Source organism: Stenella coeruleoalba (genome assembly GCF_951394435.1).
Source record: "Stenella coeruleoalba genome assembly, chromosome: 6".
In the NCBI taxonomy this organism is placed as follows: Eukaryota; Metazoa; Chordata; class Mammalia; order Artiodactyla; family Delphinidae; genus Stenella; species Stenella coeruleoalba.
The window spans coordinates 17,046,464-17,068,738 of NC_137151.1; the positions used below are offsets into that span (position 1 = coordinate 17,046,464).

The window sequence follows — 22,275 nt, forward strand, 5'->3', positions numbered from 1 at the left end:
GGACAAGTAATCCCTCACAGTTGTATAGCACTTTATGCTTTTAAAGCACTTTCAGATGCATTGTCTCATTTGAATTTTAGTGAATTGTATCATAAAGGGCATTTTCTATATCATGTGTTTTTACATACTGCTTTTTCCACCATCAAAACCAATAAAAGGGCTTCCCTGGTGGTGCAGTGCTTGGGAGTCCGCCTGCCGATGTGGGTGACACGGGTTTGTGCCCTGGTCCGGGAGGATCCCACATGCCACGGAGCAGCTGGGCCCGTGAGCCACGGCCGCTGAGCCTGTGCGTCCGGAGCCAGTGCTCCACAACGGGGGAGGCCACAGCAGTGAGAGGCCCACGTACCGCAAAAAAAAAAAAAAAAAAAAAATCAATGAAACATTAGACATGGTTAATTAGATTCTTATACCCTAAATACTCAGCCTTTCACTGTTTTCATTTAGTTTTTGTTTTTGTTTTCTCTTTCCTTCTAACTAGAGAGCATTTTATGCTGTGGTCAGTTCTCTCGACAGTCCAAATTTCTAGTCTTTCACTTAGCAAAGTAACACAAGGCCTCTAAGACCTAGAAACTAAAGTCCAGGTTGGGGTGGATCTCTGGGGCTCTGTGTCCTAGCCAGCTGCCCAGGTCATTCACTGGTAGTGTGAGAGTCACTGTGTCCTGTTAATGCTGTTGAAGGACATCAGAGGCTATCGACCAAAGTTTTAGAGCCAGACTAGACCAGGCTTTGAACTCTGAATTTACCACTTAATAGCTGTGTGGCATCCTCTTTAAAGTGGTGATATCCATTTCATGTCATTTGTAAAGTTTCTAAGTATAGTAGAGTTCCTGCCATACAGTAGGCATTGAATGAATGTTCATTCTACTCTTTACTTCAGAGAAGAAAGACTGTTGAAAAGTGGAGTCACCCACAGTTTACGTGACAAGGACTGGGGTTTGATCTTCTTGACAGAAGTAGAGATGGGAAGGCCACCCTCAATCCCCAGGGTAATTTTGTGCATTGCTAAACTCTGACCAGTCCACCAAGCCTGCTGAAAGCAGGGCATCTGCTGACACCCCAGTGGATGCCATAGTCCCCATCAGGCAGGTCATGAGGTATCTACACACCATGATCCCAAAATGGCCCCAATGCATACCGTATTCCCAAAGAAGACTAGGCCAGCCAACCCCATAATTACACAACAGCAGACGCAGATATCACCAGCCAACCAGCATCTCTCAAGACATTTTGCTTTCCTAATATGGGGCAGAAACAGTTTGAGTGATTTTGCTTTAAAAGATCTACTTCCTTTCTCTATTCCTAAACCTCATCCCTGAGGAGCTCCTAGACCTGTTCCTCTGTCTGGGTCAAGTTCCCTGCTTTACCGCTCAGCACGCAGTCTTAAGTCTCCAACAGTTTTGTTTTGTTTTGTTTTGTTTCGTTTTTCCTTTAACAGCATATAGGAAGAACTAGTGTCTTAGCCTCTGGGGAAAAGTCTTGGTCTTTATCCCCCTTCGGAAGAAAGCAAACAGAAGCTCTCCACGAACTTAACTTGATAGATGCTGTTTCTTTGCCTCAAGGAGAGAACCAAGCTGGGAGAACTGGACTGGAAGGTCAGAAGAATTTGCTTCCACAAGACAAATGATCTCTCTGTGACAGACAGTGGCTCAGGTTCAACAAGCATGCATAGAGTACATACATTGGCCCAACACTGCACTGGACGCCAGGATATAAAGGTGAGTAGAAAACGGTCCTTATCCTGGCCTTCAAAGCCTACTTGAAGAATAAATGAAACCTATGATACAACCTGTCATGATTGTGACTGATGCTAAAAAAGGCTCAAAATGAAAAGTGTTCTGAGTCATAGAGGGGAAGTCATCAGCTCTAATGGGAGGAAAGGGAGCTAAGAGAAGGCTTCACACAAGGAGTAATACTGATGCTAATTAGAATCTCCATGTTGGTTCTAGCCAGCAGTTATTTTGTGAAAATGAAATAAATTATGGAGGTTATTGACATTTCTGGTCCGTACTAATTCTTTTTTTTTTCTTAACTATCTTTTCAATTTATTCATAAATTTCTATTTCACAAATGTGTATGTGCATATATGCATACGTGCGTGCATGTCTATGTGTATATATGTATGGACATGAATATATTATAAATACTGTGCTTTCTTTTGTGACTTTTGGTCCTGCCTCTCTTGCGAATTTCAAGCATTAAAATATGCTTGAAGCTGTGCTTCTTCTACATAGATGATTTCTTTTAAATAAGCTGAAACTGGGTTCAGTAGGCATTATATGCATACCTCTTGTGACATTAATCCCCCCAATACCTTCCTTTTTTCCTTTTGAAGGCTTCCATCTTTATTTCTGCTCCATAATTTCTTCACCATGCTTGTCATATAGTTTGCCAGCATCCTGCAGCCTGTAACCCAGCAATGTGCCCCAGGATCCCTTACAAGAAATACCTGGAGAGGCCCAGTATTGTGTGGTCTTATTATGCAGCCCTGGTTGTTCCTTTCAAAGCTCCATGCGGGTCTGCAACTTCCCAACAGGTTTGTACTTTGGAGCTTGTTGCCGTCTTGATTGTGAGGAGATGCTCTATGCCCTGCACTCCTCTCTTGATTGCCCTTAAGAGTATTTTCTGTTAATAGAATATTTGCTGGAGTTTTCCGTTTCAACCTGTCTACAGCTGCCTGTCCTTGAGCTGTCGCTGAGTCACACTGATCCGAGGAGAAGGGATTGTTCCCGCTCACGTTTTCATAGGAAGAGAGCTTGAAGTAATGTAACCTGGTCAAGATTCCTTAACTGAACCCAAAACTCTACTTACTGTGCAGTTCCTGTAAGCGTCCTCCCTAGCTACTGCTACTTCATCATTTTATGTCCATTCTGGGGGAGTAGGGCAGCCTTGGTTGAAGCTCACCTCACATCCCTCTATTATGTAGGCCACAAAAGCACTTTACAAACTATAATGCATTATACAAACATGGAGTCTTATTGTAATTATGCTAGAAACAGCCACCCGTTAAAGAGTAGTCTGTCTGCATAGATCACACCCATCTCTCCGTCCTTCATCACCGTTTACGTGAACTGCTTTGGGACTAAGTTGCTTTACTGTTCCTTGCAGTCAAGAGGCTACCCGTGTGACAGCACAAGAGTCCGAAAGAGACTTCAACTTTTTAGGAATATCCCGGTAATTAAAATATATATATATATATAAAATGAACATTGATTAATTCTGGGTACCTATATATTTTTAGTATCATCTATGGTTTTTTCTGCATTTGTAAATTTAAAAAATTAAAAATCCTCCCTGAGCAGAACTGTATACCTGCTAAAACATATGTAATTAATGTACAAGAACAGGAACCCAATTCTGCTGAATCGACTGGCTCCTAAAGGTAACTTCTAAATCTTCCACATTTACCTTTTTTCTTTAAAAAAATGTTCATTTTCTAATTTTTCTCAGCATCCCCTCCCTGTTTATGCTGAGAATACCCACTGTGCTTGTCAGAGCATATTTATAATAGTAGGCAACTGGAAACAATAGGAAGCAGATGCAGACACAAGTCTAATGACTGATGGTGTGTTGATGAAAACATGTTAATTTTTTTAATTAATTAATTTATTTATTTATTTTTGGCTGTGTTGGGTCTTCGTTTCTGTGCGAGGGCTTTCTCTAGCTGCGGCGAGCGGAGGCCACTCTTCATCGCGGTGCGCGGGGCGTCTCACTTTCGCGGCCTCTCTTGTTGCGGAGCACAGGCTCCAGACGCGCAGGCTCAGCGGCCATGGCTCACGGGCCTAGTTGCTACGCAGCATGTGGGATTTTCCCAGACCAGGACTCGAACCCGTGTGCCCTGCATTGGCAGGCAGATTCTCAACCACTGCGCCACCAGGGGAGCCCCCATGCTAAATTTTGAAAGTGGCATTTTGAATTGTGTATTATACAACGATTAAAATGAGTTAAGCATTGTATATATACTGTGCATGTATGGGGGGGATAAAACTGTGAAGGAATATGAAGAAACAAAAATTACCATACAGTAGGGAAATTATGGGTGACTTTAAAAAATTGCTTGTAAAAATTTAAAGTCTATTAGCTATAAAGAAAAATGAATGTCCTTCCATTCATGTCTTCATGCCATTGAGCCTTGTACTTTCTTTTGTGACTCTTGCTTCTGCTTTTCTGGCATGTGTTCAAGTGTTTAAGTGTTATTTACGCTCCTTCTGTTATAGTACATTCTAGCTATAAATGGTGATTTTTTTTTCCACAGAGGCTGAAAATGGGTCAATGTGCAGATCCCCATTCCTTCCTCCTTAATTTTCATTTCTGTGAAGTGTGAGCTGTACTGTTAAGCACCTTAAGAATCAGCCTTGCCTCACATTCCCTGTTACTCTCCTTCCTACAGCCCTGGGAGTGTAGTGAGGAGACCTGCCAGGAAACGTCCTCTTGAACTTTAGCGCTTCATTTCTTTGCATGGATGGCCCAGTCTTGGTGCAAAATTAAAAATCACCTTCCTGATTCTCGCTTTGGTGTATCCCGTCGTTCCTCTTAAGCCGCCAAGCTATTATTTTTTACCCTTTTATGGTATACTGTGTGCCTTGTGAGTCATGCTCCTGGAACATTTTGCTTGCTTTGCAGTACGAGTTACCCCCAAATCTGAGAATTTCAAAATGCTAGTGTTTCCCAGTTCCCAGCAGTTTTTTGTTTTTAGTTTATTTTATTTATTTATTTTTGGCTGTGTTGGGTCTTCGTTGCTGTGCGGGCTTTCTCTAGTTGCGGCGAGCGGGGGCTACTCTTTGTGGTACACAGGCGTCTCATTGCGGTGGCTTCTCTTGTTGCAGAGCACGGGCTCTAGGTACGTGGGCTTCAGTAGTTGTGGCGCCTGGGCTCAGTAGTTGTGGCTCACGGGCTCTAGAGCGCAGGCTCAGTAGTTGTGCTGCATGGGCTTAGTTGCTCCGCGGCATGTGGGATCTTCCCGGACCAGGGATCGAACCTGTGTCCCCTGCACTGGAAGGTGGTTTCTTAACCACTGCGCCACCAGGGAAGCCCCCCCAGCAGTTTTTTTGCTTTAAAAATGTCATCACTGATATATAATACATGGATATATAATATATATGAATATATGTAAATATGTTTATATTATATGTATAGGGATGCCAATGTATGCATCAAAAATATAAAATCATGTATTAGAATGGTAAACACTGAATTAAGGAGAGATGTTTTGTTGTAATGATAAACACTGACAAAGAGAAATAGAGTCAGTCCTTAGTATACAGGCCCTTAATGGATTGGCAATGCTTTTTTTTAAGGGGAGCAAATATGTTATAATGTTAAGATTTGATAAAACCAAGTGGTGGATGTGTATGTGTTCCTATACTAGTCTCTATTACTGTCTGTGTGCACAAACTATTTCACAATTTTTTTTATGTTGTTTGAACTTCTTCTTCTTTTTTTTTTTTTTTTTGGCCACTCGGCTTGTGGGATCTTAGTTCCCCAACCAGGGGATTGAACCTGGGCGCATGGCAGTGAAGTCACCAAGTCTTAACCACTGGACCACCAGGGAAGTTACTGCTGAACTCCTTATTCCGTTGTGCTGGTACCTTTGCATTGAAATCTTACAGAAGACAGCAGTGAGAGCGTTTTGGAAGTGGAAGGGGAGGGGACCCTATACAAAGTGGGGAGTTGAGAGATACAGGTCATAGTTAATGGAACAAGAAAGAAAAGGGCATATAGTAAGAAAATTACAAAGAGGAACTAAAGTGCATTACCTAAAATTACAATAGAGGACTTAAAAATAGTGAGACATTCATACTGAGAGGGGGGAGGGTCTAAGTGAACTAAGTACTCATGTATCAGAATGGGAAGGAAGTCCACAGAAAGTCTGTCTGATAAACAAAGAAGTGGCAATATGACTGTATTATTTGAGGGGTAGGGAAGTAACCACCCAAAAGAATTAAAGAACTGTAGCTGTTGAAAAGTTAAACTTGGTTGCTTCCCAAGTTGGGTGGAAGGCAAAGGGTGGGGTAGGGCCGGGATGTCGCAGCGGGGCATCCTTACCTTTTGCAATAAGCTCTTCAGCACCATTGATTTTTTTTTTAATATATAAATGTGCACACATACTGCTTTGATTTAAAAAAAAAAGTTTTAAAGATTAACACAATAGGGACTTCCCTGGTGGGCCAGTGGCTAAGACTCCACGCTCCCAATGCAAGGGGCCTGGGTTTGATCCCTGGTCGGGGAACTACATCCCACATGCCGCACACTAAGAGTTTGCATGCCGCAACTAAAAAGATTCCACATGCTGCAACGAAGATTCGCGTGTGGGCTTCCCTGGTGGCGCAGTGGTTGAGAGTCCGCCTGCCGATGTGGGGGACACGGGTTCGTGTCCCGGTCCGGGAGGATCCCACATGCCGCGGAGCGGCTGGGCCCATGAGCCATGGCCGCTGAGCCTGCGCGTCCGGAGCCTGTGCTCCGCAACGGGAGAGGCCACAGCAGTGAGAGGCCCGCGTACCGCAAAAAAAAGAAGATTCGCCTGCCACAGCTAAGACCCAACACAGCCAAATAAATAAATAAATAAATATTAGGGGAGAAAAAAAAGATTAACACAATAGTAAGACCATCAGACCCAAGAAAATATCCCCCTCTTCAATAACCTGATCAAGTTACTATTCACATCTTAAGCTATGTTGTCTGCTTGCAAATAAATTGTTTTCCTCCTCAATTTTCAGTTGTTATCCTAGAATTATTCTTTGTTTTTCTTTCTCTGTTTCTTTTCCTTCTTTTAATTTTTACCCTCTGCAAACATTTTAGAAATAATTTCTCTATACAGAAATTTGAAAGCTACTTATCCATTTATGGAAAGTTTGTTTCTGATGGACTATTCAGTGAAACAAGGAGGAAAATTCAACTGACTTAAAACATGCCTTTTGTAAGGATATAGAAATAGAAGGTAGAGCCAGGGGGCTGGAGAGATAGGGAATAGAGTAGATGCTAATGGGATTTTTGGGGGGTGATGAAAGCATTTTAGACCTAGAGAGTGGTGATAGTTGCACATCTTTGGGAATTTACTAAAATGACTGAACTGGGGACGTCCCTGGTGGCGCAGTGGTTAAAAATCCGCCTGCCACTGCAGGGGACATGGGTTCGAGCCCTGGTCCGGGAAGATCCCACATGCTGTGGAGCAACTAAAACCTGTGCACCACAACTACTGAAGCCTATGCACCTAGAGCCCACGAGACACAACTACTGAAGCCTGCGCGCCTAGAGCCCGTGCTCTGCAACAAGAGAAGCCACTGCAATGAGAAGCCCGTGCACCGCAAAGAAGAGTAGCCCCCGCTCACCACAACTAGAGGACAGCCCACGCGCAGCAACAAAGACCCAACGCAGCCATAAATAAATAAATAAATAAATAAATTTAAAATGACTGAATCGTACACTTTAAAGTAGTGAATTTTATGTACGTGAAATATATCTCAGGTTTTTTTTGTTTGTTTTTTGTTTTTTTTTTGTGGTACGCGGGCCTCTCACTGTTGTGGCCTCTCCCGTTGCGGAGCACAGGCTCCGGACGCGCAGGCTCAGCGACCATGGCTCACGGGCCCAGCCGCTCTGTGGCATGTGGGATCTTCCCGGACCGGGGCATGAACCTGTGTCCCCTGCATCGGCAGGCGGACTCTCAACCACTGCACCACCAGGGAAGCCCTATCTCAGTTTTTTTAAAAGTTAATGAAAAATACTACAAGGGAATAAATTAAAATGATAATCATATTATACTTGGGGAGTATTTTTTTCTATCACATACTTCCCTAAAGTTTTGGTAATGTGATACTACTTACATAATTTCAGAAATATTTTAAAGTAACATCATTTTCCTCAGTGTGTGGTACTATCTTCATGTGTCTAATTTTTCCTCCTAATGTCATAACATTTTTAATTTTCTCCTGTACTCAAAAGTGCATAATTATTCACGTCTTGATCAGTTTTATTTATAGTTTTGGGTTTGGTGTTACTCTCATTCTTGTTTGGCTTTTTCTTTTCATCATTTTGATGCTGCCAGATTTGTACTTGTGGTTTGTTCTTTCTTCAGTTTTCCTCACTCACTAGAACACTTACTGCTTTCCTTGAGAGCTTTCCCTGAAACACCTATAAATGCCTTAACTAAATTGTGACTTCGTGAAAAAGGAGCTGGATTTTTCTGCCTTGAATCATTCCTCAGTCTAATCAAAGCTGGCAGGAAATCTGGAGGAAGGGGAAAAGAAACACAGGGAGAGTATTAGGAGGAAAAACTGATATTTATTGAGCTCTTTTATGTTCCAGGCTCTGCCCATGCATTTTCTCAATACTCCCTCTAGCCTGAGAGTATTACCCTCTTCATTTCAATGTGGTGTGCAGGGCTCAGAGAGGTTAAGCAACTTGCTCCAGGTCACACAGCTGGTAAATAGTAACGGCAAGTATCAGACCCAGTTCTGTCTAACTTCAAAGCCAGTGGTCTCTCCTCTACACCTTCATTTTTAGTTAGCTCAATTCTATTGAGACACATTGCCAAGATGGCCTCCAAAAGTTTATATCAACTTATAACAATAATTAGTGGATTTTCATGTTTATTGGTCATTTATATATTTGCCATTAGTAGATTCTCTTATGTGTATTAGCTATTTATATAATTTCTTCTCTGAATTTCCTGCTTATTCCTTTTTCCTGTTCTCATACTGTGTTATATGTTGTTTATGATTCTTACTGACTTGCAGCACCCTCTCTATATCATGGCTAATGTTTTTTTTTTCTGTTATGATTTCTTAGATTGCCATTCATTTCCTTTGTTTATTGTACTTTTACATGTAAAACGATTATACTTGTTCACATCTTAATCTGTGTTCTATATGGTTGTGGGGTTACTGTTCCTCTAAGAAATTATTTTACCACCCTGAGGTTATAAAAACATTTCTGTGAATTTTGTTCTTAGTAGTTTTCACATTTACTTTTTTATTAAAAAACATTCAGGTCTTTGATCTACCTGAAATTGAGCTTAGTATGTAGTATGAGAGGGAATTAACATTATTCTTTCTTTTAACAATAACCAGTTTATCTTTCTCTTAAACAATAACCAGTTGTCCCAAACCAACTCATTTTACTTTATATACTGATTTTGTATGCAACCTTTGTGGAATACTAAATATACACACACACACGTATATATACTAAATTGAGATACACACATATACAAGAACCCGTCTTTACAGATGGCCAACAGGCACGTGAAAAGATGCTCAGCATCGCTGATTATTAGAAAAATGCAAATTAAAACTACAATGAGGGCTTCCCTGGTGGCGCAGTGGTTGAGAGTCCGCCTGCTGATGCAGGGGACACAGGTTCGTGCCCCGGTCCGGGAAGATCCCACATGCTGTAGAGCGGCTGGGCCCGTGAGCCATGGCCGCTGAGCCTGCGTGTCCAGAGCCTGTGCTCCGCAACGGGAGAGGCCACAACAGTGAGAGGCCTGCGTACAGCAAAAAAAAAAACCAAAAAAACCCCAAAAAACTACAATGAGGTATCACCTCACACCAGTTAGAATGGCCATTATCAAAAAGTCTACACATAATAAAACCTGAAGAGAGTATGGAAAAAATGGAACCCTCCTACACTGTTGGTGGGAATGTAAACTGGTGCAGCCACTATGGAGAACAGTATGGAGTTTCCTTTAAAAAACTAAAAATAAATCTACCATACGACCCAGCAGTCCCACTCCTGGGCAGATATCCAGAAAGACAAAAACTCTAATTCAAAAGTTATATGCACCCCAATGTTCATAGTAGCACTATTTACAATAGCCAAGACATGGAAACAACCTAAATGTCCATCAACAGATGAATGGATAAAGAAGATGTGGTGCATATATACAATGGAATATTACTGAGCCATAAGAAGGAATGAAATAATGCCATTTTCAGCAACATGGATAGACCTAGGGATTATCATGCTAAGTGAAGTAATTCAGACAGAGCAAGACAAATATCATATGATATCACTTATATATGGAATCTGAAGATATGATACAGGGACTTACCTGGTGGTCCAGTGGTTAAGAATCTGCCTTCCCATGCAGGGGAAGCTGGTTCGATCCCTGGTCGGAGAACTAAGATCCCACATGCTGCAGGGCAACTAAACCCACGTGCCGCAACTACTGAGCCGGCGTGCTCTGGAGCCTGTGTGCCACAACTAGAGAGCCCACGTGCCTCAACTACTGAGTCCACGTGCTCTGGAGCCCATACACCACAACTACTGAGCCCACATGCCACAACTAGAGAGAAGCCCACACGCCACAAAGAAAAGCCCATACACCGCAACAAAAGATCCTGCATGCCACAACGAAGATCCCATGTGCCGCAACTAAGGCCCAACGCAGCCAAATAAATATTAAAAAATAAAAATATGATACAAATGAACTTGTTTACAGAACAGAAATAGACTCAGACATAGAAACAAACTTATGGTTACCAAAGGGGAAAGGGGTGGGGAAGGAGGGATAAATGAGTTTGGGATTAATAGATACACACTAATATATTTAAAATAGATTAAAAATAAGGACCTACTCTATAGCACAGGGAACTCTACTCAATATCTTGTAATAACCTATCACAGAAAATAATCTGAAATAAATATATAGATATGAATCACTTTGCTGTGTACCTGAAACTAATACAACATTGTAAATCAATTTAAAAAAAAAGAATCTAAATTTTCTAGTCTGTTCCATTCATTTTTTTGCTTATTCTTAAACGAGTACTACACTGTTAATTTTGATATTTGATAGGACAAATCTCATCTTCTTGCAATATCTATTAAATAAACAAATGTCACAAATAAATAAATAAATTTTCTACCCAACGATGCTAAAGGACTTGCTCAAATTCATGTATAATTTAGAGATAGAATCCAGAGAATAATCTCACTATCTTGAGTTTGGGTCATGTATTCATTTTCTTTAACAGACTTTTATTGAGTGCCTACTATATGCCAGAAGCTGTTGTAGCTTCTGAGAATCCAGCAGTGAAGGAAACAAAAAAATTATGCCCTCGTGGGGGTAATACATATTATTTTTATAGATAATATATATATAGGTAATATTATAGGTAATACAAATAGGTATGTTCTCTATATACCTCTGCTAAATTTCCTAATTTTTGAGAAATCTTAGTTATTCCTTCAGCATAATTGGAAGAGCTGGAATCGTGCACTTTATATTTCACGGATCACAGGCTCCAGATGCACAGGCTCAGCGGCCATGGCTCACGGGCCCAGCCGCTCCGCAGCATGTGGGATCTTCCTGGACCGGGGCGCGAACCCGTGTCCCCTGCGTCGGCAAGTGGACTCTCAACCATGCGCCACCAGGGAATTCCCATTTCTCTTTTTTTAATGCAAAGTAGTTTCTCTTCTATATCCAAGTTTGGTTTCTAAAAACCTCTTTGTAGAGAATTCATTGTTGAGGAGCTTAAAACTTTGTGAGGAAAATAAAGGTCACAGTTAAACTAGAAAAATACATATTTTCCTTAAACAGTGCTGTAATTAAAATAAAATAATACATCTAGCACACATAATGCATCTGAAATTAGTAATTTTCCTTCACCATGCCTTGCTCAGGGGGAATTTTTCAGAACTTCTCTTCAATGAAGTTTCCAAAGTTTCAGAAGATGCATGATTATATTATTTAAGAGCACATAATATTCATGATGAGTCTTTTTTCCTCCATAAGTTCTGATCATTACATTTCAAATTTTATGACTTGGAATAATTGAATCCCAATATCTAGTATCAACATGACCCCAAAGAAAGTGACTTGACAGGAGTTAAATGTAATTATATGTTTGGGCTCTGAAGTTGTACCAATCTGGATTCAGAACCAGCTTTGCCACAGAATCACTGTGTGACCTTGGGCAGGTGAGGTCGCCTCTCTAAATTAGGATCTCCACCTATAATTTGGTAAGAATAATAATAGTGCTTCATAGATTGTTGAGAACATTAAATAAGCAAGAACATGTAAAGGTAACAGCTTAGTGCTTGTTACGTGATATATGTTAAATAAATGTTAGCCAGTACTATTGTTACTGAGGTGTTTGGCTATATCCTTTCACTACAAAGAACAATGGTTCGTTTGGGTGGTGGAAGTAGGGGTACTGTGAGGATATTTGGGGAAGTAAAGCCTTTAAGAATCTTTCTGGAATTCAGGAAAAATGATGGCGTCAGTCCTCGTGGACACTGGCAGTCATTCAGCAACTAGAGGCATCCAGTGAAGAGTTGCCAATCTGAGTCACCTTTTTGCCTTGGCAAGTTCAGGGATCCCGTAATTGCAGTGACTCAGCCTCCCTCCACCTGCCCTGCCACTATCCCTATTTCTACCCACCAATTTCTCAACTCTCCTATGAATACCTTGTGATTTTAGTTTGTCTTTTCTGATAACTTAAAGCTTCAACTTATTCACAACTTGTCAGTTCAGTGTCAAATTTCTAGGAGATAGTGGTGTCTGCTTGACCGAAAATATCCCTATTTGGACAGAGGTTCTATGCCAAACCTCCTCATAGGCCATAAACCCATAAAATTGGTTGCTTTGGGATTACGTGCTCCTTCCTGGTTCCAGTCAGCTGAGGTAGGAGAACTGAGAACTAAGGGATTAGGGAAGGGTGGGAGAGGTCACATAGTGTGGAACATGACTCTTCTCTCAGTAGGAGCCACAGGTTTTGTGTTTTCTCCAAACAGGGCCATGTGATGACTGGCTTGCCCATAACCTATACCTTGGATAAATTATGTCTAATCTATTCAACATAGCAAAAAAAGAAATGTATCACTTCTTCCCTCCATTCATAGTTCTTTTATTATTTTGGTTGGTTTCAAACTTGGCACAAAATGGGGAAATTATTGGCTCAGAGGCTACAGGAAAAATGAAAGTGTAGATGGCCAAACCCAGTCTTTCTTCCCATATTACTTTGCTTCTTGTTTTAAAATTATACCCTATTTCTTTGCTCTCTGATCCCCATAAACTGTGACTCTAACCTTGAGTGATCTAATGCTCTCTCAGTGACCTGTTTCCAGTTTATAAAACACTTGGCCCATATATATGTTTTATTTTTAGCTCCCCTAGCCTTCCTCTGAACTCCTTTTACTTCCTTAAAGTCTTAATGTTTTAATTCCTTTACTCTCAGGACTCATGTTACTTCCTTCTCCTAAAATAGTTCGGTACCTGCCATGATGCTTCTCATTTACTTTGTGCTTTACCTCCATGTTTTCCCTGGAAGTCTTTCCTCTCACTTTTTCCTTGCCTCTTTGTCATTGAGCTCATGAAGCTGCTAGAGTAAGTAATCTTGGTACTGTTTCCTCAACAAAGGTTTATTTTGGCAATCGTCCACTTTTTCTTTTTTGGCCACACTGCATGGTAGGTGGGATCTTAGTTCCCCAACCAGGAATCACTCCGGCACCCCCTGCATTGGAATCGTGGAGCCTTAATCACTGGACCACCAGGGAAGTCCCCATTTTTATTCATTTTTTTAAAATAAATTTATTTTTTCATTTATTTATTTTTGGCTGCGTTGGGTCTTTGTTGCTGCGTGCGGGCTTTCTCTAGTTGCAGCGAGCAGGGGCTACTCTTCGTTGCGGTGCTCGGGCTTCTCATTGCAGTGGCTTCTCTTGTTGCAGAGCACGGGCTCTAGGCACACAGGCTTCAGTAGCTGTGGCACACAGGCTCAGTAGTTGTGGCTTGCGCGCTCTAGAGCTCAGGCTCAGTAGTTGTGGCGCACGGGCTTAGTTGCTCTGCGGCATGTGGGATCTTCTCGGACCAGGGATCGAACCCGTGTCCCCTGCATGGGCAGGCAGATTCTTAACCACTGTGCCACCAGGGAAGTCCCATTATTCATTTATTTTTATCTTCACCATTTCCTGAAATTGAAATTGATGAAAGTGAAATTCATCTTCTTGTTTTTATTCTATTGCCCCCTTTATCTCATTCTTCTCTTACAGAATCAATTAATTCTTCTGCATTCAAATGGCAAATAATACCAGATACTGCCTGTGTTAATTTGCTAGGGCTACTATGACAAAGTACCATGACTGAGTGGCTTAAACAACAGAAATTAATCTTCTCACAATTCTGGAGGTTGGAAGTTTGAGATCAGGATATTAGCAGGACAGGTTTCTTCTTAGACCTCTCTTTGGCTTGTAGATGGCCATCTTCTCTCTGTTGCCTCACGTGGTCTTCCCTCTCTGTGTGTTTGTCCTAATTTGCTCTTCTTATGGGGACACCAGTTGTATTAGATTAGGGCTCATAAGTAGTAGGGAGAGCGACAGGAATCTGTGATTCCCAGGCACTTTCAGGTTTGGAATTCACTAGCCCTGAGAATCTTGATCAACTTGAATGTTTACTAGTTGTCCCTAAAGCTGCTTAACAACAGACTTGGGGCTTTGAGGTATCAGGCCGTAAAAAATTTCATCTAGTCCTCTTGATAGGAACAAATTTATTTTTACAGGTAGGCCACTGAATGAACCCAAGTGCTGCCACTTTTATCTTTTTCCTGCATTGAGCTGTGATGTGATAAAGTTATTCTGTTTGCATTAAAAACAGTTTAAAAGACTATTGCTTTTAAAACAGTTTGAAAACAGTTGAGTGGTAGTGGAAGAAAGAGGGTCAGTCTTTGAAGACATACAGGCCAGGATTCGGAACCCCAGTATTACCGCTTATCTCACGGCAACCTTGGGTGAGTTGCTTAATCTCTCGGAGTCTTGCTTTCTTTATCAGTATATGGTGGAAAGGACACCAGGCTAGGAGGTGACTGCAAATTCTTTGAGGTCATTGTTGTATTCCTAGTCCTTGGCATTTAGTTGCTCACAGAACATTTGCTGAATGAGCTAATAATTTATATGTAAACTATCTAGCATAGCACCTGCTTAATAAGAGGGAGTTAGTGTTACTATTACTGCAAGCTTTTTCTCCTTTCTTTTTTTTTTTTTCATCATGCTCAAATACCACATGTGCTTGCACTTCAAATTTCAGAAAAGGATCATTTGAGGAGGTGTAGGGATTTGGGCAGGATTCAGTTGAGAGATAGCCAAAAGGGAGTTTATTTTGACCTGTAACTTTTAAAATTTTACAAGGAAAGTATTTTCATGTATTATTTGTTCTATTAGAGAAAAAAAATAGAAAAATTTAAAAAGTAAATAAAAAACTTCTTTTACATCACCCATGAATGGTCTACCAGCCAGCTTAGGAGTTTTTCTTGGATTTTTCATTTATAATTCTGCACACACACACATACACACACACACACACACACACACACACACACACACACCAGACACAACTTTCCATCTAATATATTTTCTTTTCCATTAAACAAGCTGCCTTGAACTGCCTTTTCTGATGGAGAAATATGTAGATCTCTTCTTAGTCAGCAGCTGCCTCACCCTCTGTCATCTAAACCCCTTATTTTATCATGTTCAGAACAAGTCCACTTAATTTACTTAAGGTTTTTATCTTATCTCGTGAAGGACTCTGGTTACCATATCTCTTTTTCTCCATGGTGAACACACAGAGTGTGGTGCTGTGTGCAGCCTGGGCAGAGAGTGGCCTCTTAACCCTTGAATCCTAAGTGACAGCCATCTGTCCAACATTCTCAGCCTGGCTGGCAGGACCCTCCAGCTTGGGCCTCACTTGCCCTAATGTTCTTTTCCAGCCACGTGTCAGTAGACTTCTCAGCATCTCTAGTGTATGGTAAAGCCCTTGGGTGTGGAACCGAAGCCTTCAAGCTGTTTATGTCCCTTCAGCCCAATGGCGCCTTTCTCATGAAGGAAATGTTCCTGTTGGATGACTGAAACTGGAATTTTGATCTTATATTTAAAAAAAAAAATTGGTTGTCACTACTTTTTATCTGTAATAAATAGAAGTTGTGGCCAAGAAGCAACTACCCATTTTTGTAACAAGTAATTTCCAGTTGTCTACTGTTTTTCAAGGTTTCAGCTTCCCTTAGTCATGTACTTATCCTGAGCTCTACACTGAATGTCCTGTGTTTTTCCCCATCTATTAATTGGCTAAAGACATGTTTAACTTCTGCTCCTGCAGAATATGCTGATTTTTAGAATTTATTTTCAGTGACAGCCACGTCACGGGATGAGAATATTTTACTGGAGAAATTTCAGCATCTCATTTTCTCACCCAGAGTGTTGGTTGGTTTGTTCGTTGTTGGTATTGCTTAGTAAAGACCACTGGCTTTTGGAAGCCCTGGGTTTGAATCCTGGATCTGCCGTTTAGTAGTATGTGGCTCTGGACTACTTATTTCACTTTTCTAAGGCTTATTTTATTTTTTTATAGTATTAAAACCAAAAACTGGCCGTATGTAATGATTGTGAAGATTAAATGAGAGAATGATGTTAAGGACTTAGCTCAGTGGCCAGTCCACAGATAATGCTTAATCAACGGTATCTATGATTATGATCAAGGTGGATATTATAAACTTTATTCATTCATTTATCCATCCATTCATCCAGTTATTATATCAAAGCCCTATATATTTAACTATGCAAACCATGGTGATATAAGTTATAAGCACTGGCAGTATCCATGGGGTTTTTTTATGTTAATCACTTAACCAACAAGCCTTTATTAAATATCCTTAATACTTGATACTCTGAGGAACTCAGGAGTACTATACACTCAGTAGTCCTTACAAGAGGTTTCTATGGTGCTATAGCTACATATATAACAAAGAAGGACTGTATATAATTGAGAAATTGCAGACTACAGAACAGTGGTTCTCAGCCTGCTCTCAGCCAGCACGCATCCCAGCAACTGTGATTCACAGGGACACACCTTCAGTTAATCATGGTTGTGCCAGCACCTGCTCTGCCCCCATTACTCAGCAGATTGCAAGAGCAAGTGTAGTGTAAGAACAGGGATAGCTCTGAGCTCAGTATTTTTGTTTTGTTTTAAGTTGATTATTAGTGAATTTCAGCGCTTTCACTATCAGATAAAAATGATTTGGCTGAGATTGAGAAACAGTCAGAAAAGGGTCATAAAGTAAAATGCCTGCAGGGAGTGAGGTGAGCTGAATCTGAAAACCTACAGGAAGCCAACAGGGAAAAAAACCTCAGTGTGCGGGGATCCACTTGCCTTTTAAATGGGTCTGTGCCCACATCGCCCGAGGGAATCAAAGGACCCGTATTGCCAGCAACTCTGGTTTCTCAAACAACCCAGATGTCTGGGATTTTATGTGAAATCTCTGGATTTTGATGTTGATTCAAACAATTTTAAAACGGTATGAGACACATCAAACACATCTGCTTTATCTCAAACCTACAGACCAAACTTTTAAGTTTTATACCCTAGTCAATGAAAATATGTTGAACATGCAATTCAGAATATAATTTATAAATTATATACATGTACTCAAAATGTATGAATTGAATGTTAATAATGCCTTCTTTCTTTTAGGAAAAAAGTATATCTAAACGGATGTTCTCACATTTTCCTTCTTCACCCTAGAGCACCACCTTGGTGTGCTGTCTGGACCCTGGGTGCTGGAGGAGTTAAAGGTCATGGGTAAGTGAAAAGACCTTCTCTCTTGTTCTCTCACCGCTGACACCCAAGATCCCAGTTCCCTTCCTCAAAGCAGCCACTATAAATAGTTGGGGGGGGGGGTTCTCCTGTATTTTTCATTGTATATTAATTTATTCAAAGGAGATGTATTAATAGCTACTATGGACCAGGCGCTGTTTTGAGTACTCGAGGTCTTTCCTCCTGGGACTGTACCTGCTGCTAGGGGAGAGAGCTAATAAACAACTAAACATTCAATACACAATTAACTGTCAGGGGGTGATCAGTGCTATGAAGACAAGTAAGTCAGGGTGAGGTGAGAGACAAGGACAGGTAGGTGATGACGGGGGAGGGAGAGTACAGAGACAGGGACCAGGAAAGGTCCCTCTGAGGAGCTGACATCTGAGCAGAGATCTGGGTAACAGGCCAGCCTCAGCATCTGTGAAAAGCACTCTAGGCAGAGGGACCATGAGTTGTAGTAAGAATGAGCTAGAACAGGACGAGCATGAGGTCAGAACAGGATCACAGGAAGTTGTGGAGACCTGGTGAGGAGTCTGGTTTTATTTGACCTGATGAAGAAAACTTTAAAGGTTTTGAACGGGGCGGGGAGGGTGAGGGGGATGATGTCATTTAATTTCTCTTTTAACCGGATGCCTTGGGCTGCTGTGTGGTGACTAGACCGAAGCAACGAGAAGGCTGCTGACCTAGTGTAGGCAAGAGGTGATGGCTTTCCTAGGATTAGAGCAACAGAGGGGTGAGATACGGATGGAATCAGGATTTTTTTTTTTTTTTTTTTTTTTTTGCCCCTCTGCCCACAGGATCTCAGTTCCCCGACAAGGGATTGAACCCGCACCCGCTGCAGCATGGAGTCCTAACCGCTGGACCACCAGGGAATTCCCAGAATGGGGATTTATTTTGAAGGTAAACTCAACAGAGCTTTCTGATGAATTATTCTGTGCAGATACAAGCCTATATTTATATTTGCCGCTCCCTCCATTTTTAAAATGCAAATAATAGCTTAGTATACAAACTATTCTGCATTTTGCTTTTTGTCACTTGATGTTAGACAGATTATTGCGTATCAGTCTGGATTAAATACACCGATCACTTTCTTCTCTGCCTTTTTTCTTTCGGTTGTGACTTGTACTTAAGTTAACATGCACATAATTTTAAAGACAAATATTTCTCTGTGGCCTTTTGTGAAACACAGCAGGTCCCTGTCCCCTCACATACCATTTACTCCTTCCCAGAGGCACCAGTTTCACCTCTTTCACCTGATTATTTTGGTATTTGCCTCCATTTTGCTAGATAACATTTTTGCACTGCTACTTCTTGACTTTCCAGTTTTAGATAAGATATCTTAATTTTCCATTCAGGAAGAGGATTGGAAGAGTAGGACTCAGCTCTCTTTTATCCTTCCTGCCCCACTACCTGTCCTCACTTTTTGTACTCTTTTTTCTCATAATTCGGTCAAATTGTAATTTTCATTAGTTCAATATTCAGTGTTAACTGGCTGATTTATGACTAATTAAACACTAATGACCACTAAATCTGTTGTAAATTATGGTTAGTTTTATTTGCTAACAACATTGTTATCCTCAGAGTTAATAATGGCCTATTTTTTTTCCTTTGCTTAGTTATCTTTATATTTTTCATGAAGTCAACACCAAAATCTTTAACAGTTGTCTAAATCTTCTCTCAACATGTTCAGACACATCAGTTACATTTTACAAATTTCATTTTCTTAAAGAATTTTCTCCTAGAAACTTCTGCTAAGCTCTGTGGTAGATTGCTAACAGAAATGTCCAACAATTCCCTTTCTTGTAGCCATGTTCCTTTGCTCTGCAACTTTAAGTATACTCTCCACTTTAATTCTGAACTTGACCATGTGATTTGCTTTGGCCAATGAAATGTTAACAAGCACGGCACAGTAGTTGGAAAAGTCCTTGTGCTTTGGGCTCTTGGAGTCTTGCTGCCATGTGAAGAGTAAGGTTTACCTGCTGGATAAGGAGAGGAATATAGCCCAGTCACCACAGTAGCTCCAACCACCACCACCACTTGTCAGACATGTGAGTGTGGCCATCTGGAACCAATCAACCTCAGCTAACCTGCCAACAGACCACAGATGCGTGAATGACCCTAGCTAGGATCGGCCAGAAGAAATGCCAGGAATGTGAGAGCTTAATGGTTTGTTTTAAGCCACTGCATTTTGGATTGATTTGTTATGCAGCACTAGGTAGCTGTTACAAGCTGCAACATGGATTGGTTTGTTGTGGGGTATAAATACTATCCTGGGACTCTCTTGACCACTGTCCTTGGACTGTCTTTTGCTTTTTTCCTATATTGGATCTCCTGTTTACCGTAACCCACATCTTCCTCTTGCTTGGTTTCATCCAGTGACTTCCCAAGAAAGGGTATATGATAAGTAAATATTTTAAGATCTTGTATGTCTAAAAATGTATTTTTAAAGAAATTTTCATATGTAAATGATAGTTTGGTTGGGTGTAGACTCTAAGCTGTTAACTATTTTCCTTCAGAATTTTGAAAGCCTTTCTCCATTGCTTTGTAGCTTCCAGTGCTCCTGTTCAGAAATTAAAATTCTATGTCAAATGTTGATAAGACCACCACTCAATATCTGAAATAAAAGAACAAAGCTGACTTTAGTGCTTGCTATAGTAAAGGAGAGCTGTGCTGCTCAGGCACAGTCTCTCCAAGCAAGGCAGACTGTTAAGCTTGTCTGGGGCTTTGGGGAAGCACAGAGTTCAGGGACTGGTGGACTCTCACAGGCTTCAGTGGGTTGCCATCTGCAGAATCACAGTTCTTGGGTGTTTTTATTGGAGCGAGTCCATCCCTAATGGGCCAGTGGTCAGAAGTGAGCAACTCATGCTGATTGGTTGGTTTGCAAAGGCATGTTCATCTGTGGGTGTTGCTTTTGATTGAGTAAGTGAGTTTAAAACCGTTTAAATGGCCATTTGTTAACAGAAATGTGACCATAGAACAATCGCCTTTACCACGTTTGGGGGAACATTTTTGTTCTCACTAATTACTGATCCTATGTGTACGATCTGGATTTTTTTTTTTCCTCTTTACAATCTTGCAGGATCTTCTCCTTGCCCTAAATGTTTGAAATTTCACAATGTTGTACCATTGTGAATCTGTTTTCACTTGGTAAATCTTTTGGTCTGGAAATTCAGATTATTAAGTATCTCCTCCTCTCCATCTTCTCTATCTTTTCCTCTTTTTTAATGCTAATTTTCCATGATCAGTTTCCTAATTTTTTTATCTCCTATTTTCCGTCTTCTTTTCTTTTTGCTGATAAAATTCCTCCACTTTATATTTTAACCTTTCTATCAAAGATTTTTATTTCTGCTATTGTATTTAATTTTCAAGACCTTCTTTATGTTTTTGGAACATTCCATTTATTTACTTGTTTGTTCATTTATTTGGGGGTAGAATTCTGTTCTTATTTCATAGTTACAGTCACTTCTCTCTGTGATGTTTTTGACATTTATTTGATCTTTCTCTCTTCAACATTACTTTTTTCTCTTTATTTTATTTTCTATCTTCCAGCTTAGCTTTCCGCAGATACCTCATACATTGTCTTCATATTTGACAACACTTAAGAGTGTGATACTAAAATACTGACTGGAAGCTCTGAGGATGTGAGAGATGGGCTGGTCTGATGTGAATTTTCCTATATGAGCATCAGACTGGGCCATTTAATGGGGAGATTTCTGATGTCAGTATTTTTCTAATGTCATGTCTTTCTTCATGGGCTAGTCATATATCCCAGAGAAGACTCTTTCAGTCTCCTGCCAGGAGGGCGAAGGTCTAGCTTTCAGTGTCCTGGACTCAGAACTGAGAAAGATGGATTTATGTCTCCAAAGCAAATACACATACATTCATTTATTCCCCTGTTGTTAGCACAGCTCCCTCGCCTTCAACTGCACTGGTATTCTTCCATGCAGACCATCTATTTTACTTCATTATGAAAATAAACCATCATTCTTTGCCAGTGAAGGAAAGGTCAGTTTCTGGGATGCTGCTTGGATCTGAGAATCCAATTCCTTCTAAAACAGACTTCCCAACATTGCTCCTTATTAAATCTATACCCCTTTTATTTTCACTTCCACGAAGACCTGCTGCCATTAGTTTCTAAGTCTTTGGTTTTCTGTAAATCAGATTAATTCCTAGTTTTCCCTACTGCTTGATTGAATTCAACTTTCTCAGCGCTGCTTATTCTATCACTATGTATTCATCTGCTTTCCAGCTTCCAAAACGATCCCTTCTGCAGCTCTCTCCATGTTTTGGGTTTAAGCCTGAAAACATCCCTTCACTTGTTGTGTTAGTGGGGTCTCAGGAAGGTGAGAAGGTAGAAGTACATGTTAAATCTCCTATCTTCACACAGAACCTGCTTTTTATTTTCTGTTTATGTGAAGTGTGTTAATGGCTTCATAATTGAATCTAGCTTATAATTTATGTGAGATCAATCTAAAACTGGTTTATGAAAGATGGCTTCAATTACAGTAAGCATAAAGCAATGCTTTCCTCCTTAACACTACAGACAAGAAAAAATAATTTGGCACTAACCCAGTGAAGGGGGACCCATAATTATAAATCAAGATTAATATGCCTGGGAATATTCTTTACATTCATTTGTATGCCCTTGCTAAAATGCATATTGTATAACAAGCTTAATAAGAAAATTCCTAAGCCTGTGCAGACTT

The 22,275-nt window shown here is 40.6% G+C and overlaps 1 protein-coding gene across 10 annotated transcripts in view; it reads left to right on the forward strand.

Annotated features, from left to right (window-relative positions):
* SLC35F5 (solute carrier family 35 member F5) overlaps positions 1-22,275 on the forward strand; it is a 184,139-nt gene that overhangs the window by 30,164 nt on the left and 131,700 nt on the right. For 8 of the 10 annotated variants that reach the window (XM_079923898.1, XM_079923893.1, XM_079923891.1 and 5 more), the window contains 3 exons: positions 1,560-1,715; positions 17,498-17,554; positions 18,367-18,469. The gene's annotated coding sequence lies outside the window, so the exon portion shown is untranslated. Of the gene's footprint in view, positions 1-1,435; positions 1,716-2,332; positions 2,534-17,497; positions 17,555-18,366; positions 18,470-22,275 lie in introns of all 10 variants that reach the window. The other 2 variants (XM_079923885.1, XM_079923884.1) reach the window with 2 other exon arrangements.